A 5,633-nucleotide genomic window follows, 5' to 3' on the forward strand; every position below is an offset into this window, starting at 1 on the left:
CCCAGACCAGCAGCATGAGAATTATCTGGGATCTTGTTAGAAATACCAGTTCTTGTTGGGCATAGTGGCACGTGCCTGTAATCTCAGCACTTTGGAAGGCTGAAGCAGGAGGACCACAAGTTCTAGCCCAGTTTAGTCAAACTTAGAGACTTACGGAGACTGTTTCAAATTAAGAAAAAAAAAAAAACACGCTGGGGCTCAAAGTCCCTGGATTAATACCTAGTACCTGCCCCCTCAAGCACACAACCAAAGAAATTAAAATTGTTATGTATTGTCCTAGATCCACTGCATGAAAAACGCTGGGCATGAGGTCTATAAACCTCTGTTTAAACAGTTGTGCAGGCTTTTGTGATGCAGGTTAAACTTTGAGAAACGCTGCTGTGGTATGAGTTATGTGTGTCCCTTCCAATTCACGTTGAAACAATCTACAATGCAATACTATAAACAGGTGGTACTTTTAGCAGCTGATTAGATCACGAGGGTTTGTGGATGGAATTAGGGCCTCTATAAAGGGGCTTCCCAGAGAGTTTAGTCCTTTACTGTGAGAGACCTCAACATCCAAAACACTGTCTTAGGACAAGAACCCAGTCTTGTCTCCAGAAAGCAAGCCTGAAGCACTTTGAAATTGGGAACTGTGAGAAATGAATTTCTGTTCTTTATAAATTATAGACCCAGCCATTTTAAAGATAAGACTGTTTTTGTTAAGATACCATTTTAAGACAGGCTCTACACCGCAATAAAAACCCTGGACATTTACCTAGCGGAACTGGAACTGGGGAACTATGAAAAGATTTCCAATTAGGTTAATATTACTTGTTTGCTTTGAAAGCTCCTCTGGAGGTAAGGTAAGAGGGATAGAAGCTGCTTGGGAGAGGTAAATGGGTGGGGAGATATAGCAAAGAAACTTAATACACTGGAGTGAGAATGTGGCCTCTTTGCCAAGTTCAGGGTTCATAAAATTTAAAAAGTCTAAGATAGAAAGAGGAGTAATATGAATCTTGCTTGCTAGCTGGCCAGTTTGCAGGATGTCTACTGCGCTTGGCAAGAGCAGCTTCGTGGAGTAGTTCGGTTGGCCTAGACCATGGATGGTGAGCCTTTCAGAGCTTTCAACAATACAAACAGCCCGCTGAGGCACAGGTACCATAGGTTCCTCGCCACTGACCTAGACAATTCAAGGAGAGTCTCTTTATCGCTTCTCCTTCCGGGGGGAAACTTGGGTTGAACTGGTATCACAAAGAGTCTGTGGTATGTAAAGCAGTGAAAGGGAATGGTTCGAATGGCAAAACGAGCAACAGAATTACAATTTCTTTGGTTCCACAAATAGGCATCAAACCATGTGAACTGGCCAGCACCTTCTGTTTGGAACAAGATAGGAGGGAGTCTTAACGGTGACAGCCAGCCGTGGAAGACGTGGTCACGGTTCAGCCAGGAATAGAAATGGGCTGGACTGGATTCTTCCTCCTGCTAGGTTTTGCTGCTTCTCAGCCACAGAGGCAGACCTGTGTTCCTAGTTGCTGGGGATCTCGCAGAAGATGCTGGAGGAGAGGTTGGAATGTACGTTTAATCTTGTATTTCCAGAGCTAGGAGGAAAGAGAAGAGGAGATGCTTGGTTGGCTGAGAAAGGAAGAAAAATTTTTTTTCCCAAGATATTTGACAGCTATATCTTTCTGCCACCACCCTCTCCCAAACCCACGCATCTCTGCTTAGCGTCTGACATAAAACCAAGAGTGAACCCTCTTTGCCTATGCGCTTTCAATGAAAAAAGTCAGTGCACAGGAACGGAAACGAGAGCGGCCGAAAATAGGTGTGTGACTTGTTGAGCATACAAATCATTTCCCCCCAGTCTCCAAGGGAGGGAAAAAAATCCCTTTTCTCTTACTCTCTCCTTGCAGTCTGCAGTTTGCCTTCTCGAGGGGAGGCTGAGGCTGGTCCTCACGCTCCTCGCACTGTCGCCCAGGAAACTTCTCGCGGGGACCCTCTGGGTGCTTTCTGCCGGGGAGCAGACCGTGGGCGTCCGGCGGCGGGGCGGGCTCCCCTCCAGGGCCGGGGCCCCAAACCCGGCGGCGCGTCTGTCTCTTTAAATTCCAGCTGTGCGGCTGGGAAACAGCGCCTCTCTCCGCCCAGGCCGGCTGGCACCGCGAGCTCGCGCTTTCGCTCCGGCTGCGCGCGGAGAGCTCGGCGGCCGCGGGCTGCTCGGCGGCGGCGCGGGGCGGGGAGGCGCGGCCCGGCCGAGGAGCAGGACGCAGCCAGCCGGGCCGGAGAGGTGCCGCGCCCGGTCCCGCGCCCGCGCTCGCAGCCCCAGCAGTTTCCTTCGCGGTGACAAGGATATGCCTGGGTCGCTTTATACCCCCTCTCCCCTTAAGACGATTTCCATAGTAACCTGATCAAGTGGCTCAATTCCGCAAACCTGAGGATTTCGGCGGCCCGCGGGCATGACCTCGGCCAGGTAACGCTGCGATCGCCTTCTCTCCCATTGCAAACCGCTGCGCTCCTTGCAAAGTTCCTTTTGTGGGAAATCGCCTAGCCCGCCGGAGCCCCGGGTGTTTGCCACAGTGTGCTCCTTCCCAGGTGCTCGCCTCGGTCCCTCCCCTGGCGCTTCCCCGTGATGTTACCAGATTATTACAAAAAAAATCTTTTTGGTTGCCTCTGTCCCTTTCTCTCCTTTTTGATTTTTCCAGCCCTTGAGCTGCTCTCTGCTCATCTCGGCTTTGCCCCCGAGACTAGTGATGGGGGCGCCGGGAGAAGTCGGGGCCCGGGTGGCGAGCGCGGTCCAGGGAGTGGCGGGTCGGATGGGCTGGCTGCAGAGGCTACTTGGGGCATCAGCGCCTTGCCCGAGCCGGGGTCAGGAGGGCTGTCAGCCCCAGGGAGCCCTTGGTCTCCCGACCAGTGAGGGAGGCAGGCAGGCTTGGGCGATGGGGCGCTTGGCTGGGTGCTGGCGAGCGTCCATACATCATAGCTTTCCTTCCCACTCCCCGCCCCTCTTCGGATTTCTCTTTCTCTTTCCCCGTTCCGTTTCTTTCTTTTCCTCACCATCCGCTCCAGCTCCATTCTCTTCCTTTCTTCTGTTTTCCCTCCTATTATTTCCTCCTTTCATGCCTCTTATATAAAGAGGAGGAATCCTTTGTAGCCCTTCAGTTCTGCCAACATGGAATTAGCTGTGAAACCTCAGCTTGGCCACCTCAACCTGGTCGGTTTCAGACCTGTCCTCATCCATCAACATGTTTGTTTCCTGAGTCTATTGATCTTCCCGGATTCTGCAGAAATGCATTCTGAGCCGGGTGCCTGTATGTCAGAATCAGACTTCTGCAGCTCCAAGTATGACATGTATTATAAGAGCTGCATCTCTTTTAAATCCAAATAAGCTATGGGTATAAATAAATATCTTAGAGAAAAAATGTGGCCGTATTCTAGAGAAATTTCCCCCTTCAATCATTGCTATACTCTTCCCCACTCTTTCACATTTAATTTTAGGGAACTTGGGGGACAGCTCCCCCCCCCTTCAGTTTATGGGGAACATGCAACTCCTATTATCTTAATTATCTTCTCTTTGAGTCTCATTCAGTTTTGGACTAGCCAGTCATAGCAATGAGTAGGGCATAATTAAGATTCAGGTGCTTGCTCCCCAGAGTCCAAGGTGGTTGAAGTGGCAGCGTCTGATATAAAGTACTAAGAAAACCAGCTGGGGCAGGTGGACCCTGCCACAGGAGAGAAAAGGCTTAGCAACTCTTATGTGAGATAACTAGACTTTGAGATTGAAGATGTGAAAATACAATAAAGCCAGGCTTTTTGTTTTTGGCTCTTAGCATGTGTACAACTCTACTAAGTAGGTATAGTACTTGATATTTTAAAAAGGATCCACTTGAGTTTAGAACCCATTCTGCCTTGCTTAGATTGAGACGTTTCTTCACTGTGGTTTTATTTTTGCTTTGAAACATGTCTATATTATAAGAAAACAAAGGGAAAAAAGGGGTGACTTGTATTTAACCAAAAATAGAATTTATGTGTATTATTTTTAAGATTTAATTTCTTAAATCTAGTTGTTAAGCTCTCAAGTTGTCTTGAGGTCAAAGTATTTCCCATGTGAAGATGACACTAATCAATGCTTTTCCTCCACTCTCTCAGTGATCTGCATAGTTTATATAGAAAGGGTCTCTGTTTTTCTCCCTTTGCCTCCTTTCCTTTGTCTGCACATTTGTTGTTAAATTCAACTATTAATATAGGATAAAGAATCTTGCAGCATAAAATGGAGCAGGAAGAAGAGAGACCACTGATATAGTGGAAAATATGCCCAAACCAAGAGAAAGATAATTGCTATGCCAGTCCACACTGTTGTCTTTGTTTTTTAACCAATTAAGAAATGGAACATTTTAAATGTATTTCATTTTCTTAATTCTATACCAAATGCTGTTTATACCAGAGGTCATATTTATCTAGTTGAGATGAATATTTACAAAAGACTTAATAATTCCTTTGCCAGCGAAATCCCCAAAGCAGGCTTTTCGTACATGCTCTTTCTGATGAACAGTAATAGTAATAATAATATTGGGGCTAAATTGTTATTTTTTACCTGACTTTGAGTTTTGGTGTTTCCTGGGTGGGTTTTTTATGACACACTAACAAGATGCTCCTGGCAGATTGAGTGCAATTTGAATGCACAATTAATTGTAGTTGCAGTAAAATGTTCATTTTTTCTTGTTGGATTGAGACATTGTGCCTTTTTGGTTATTTAATATTTTGCTCTGATTGCTCCTCATTGTGTGTGCATACATGACAAATCTAACATAAAGACTGCTCTGAGTGTCCTGTCATTTCAGGTTCAAAGGTACACTAGTGACAAGTCCTGAATTACCCATCACTTATAGCACATTGCTTCTGAAACTGCCCCCTTCCTTGTATCTACATATGGATCACTTAATGAAAGGTTGAGAGTGATGAGCCATCTGGTTTACAAAAGAAAAATACCTCGAGTTTACTAACTTCAAGTTCCTTTCCATGCGGAGAGATTAGCAAATGTTTATGATCTGATATTAAAATATCAGAACTGAATTGGTTAACACTAATTGCCAATAACATTTTGTTAATTCTGAAAGTGCTGTAGGATGTCTCTGAAGTTGTCTGGAGAGTTCCAAGTGACGCATTCTTGTAATTTGTGCCAGCAGGAAATGGTTGTCCTAGGTGCAAGTTGGAGTATAGACACAGACCTACATTTTGTGAACATCCAGGGACTTCATCTGAACAAAGTTTGTGTGCTGGCTCCTTTGTATAGATGTTAACCTTTTGATTCTTAGAAGGATTCTCAGGCATTGTTTTGCAGTATCCCTTAGTTCCTCATTTATTTGAGAGGTGTTAAAAATGCTTAGAAAACACACAATCCATTTTATTAAATAGTAAAGAACTTACACAGGAGTGCACATGAGTGTCTGGTTTTGTGTGAAGCTGGGATAGTTAGGGTGAGAAAATCACCAAATCCAACCTGAGGGTTTGGGACAATGTCAGAAATGGTGAAAACCAGGGAATTATGATGGGCAGAAGGTAGGAGCCAAGAAGCCAAAATCGTTTTCCTACTTTTCATTCCTTTCCAGACTTATTCTTGCACAGGGCTTCTTAATCTCAGATGTCACTTTGCTTTACTT

At 45.6% G+C, this 5,633-nt stretch overlaps 1 protein-coding gene across 2 annotated transcripts in view; it reads left to right on the plus strand.

The window, feature by feature from the left end:
* The first annotated feature begins 2,216 nt into the window (after positions 1–2,216).
* Positions 2,217–5,633, plus strand: part of Nav3 (neuron navigator 3) — an 813,909-nt gene continuing 810,492 nt past the window's right edge. Inside the window, exon 1 of one of the 2 annotated variants that reach the window (XM_013072315.3) lies at positions 2,217–2,446. The gene's annotated coding sequence lies outside the window, so the exon portion shown is untranslated. The remainder of the gene's footprint in view (positions 2,447–5,633) is intronic. The other variant, XM_013072311.3, reaches the window with a different exon arrangement.

This window comes from Heterocephalus glaber, unplaced genomic scaffold (assembly GCF_053883595.1).
Source record: "Heterocephalus glaber isolate CG9 unplaced genomic scaffold, H.glaber_assembly_v1.0 deba00001571, whole genome shotgun sequence".
NCBI classification, from domain to species: Eukaryota; Metazoa; Chordata; class Mammalia; order Rodentia; family Bathyergidae; genus Heterocephalus; species Heterocephalus glaber.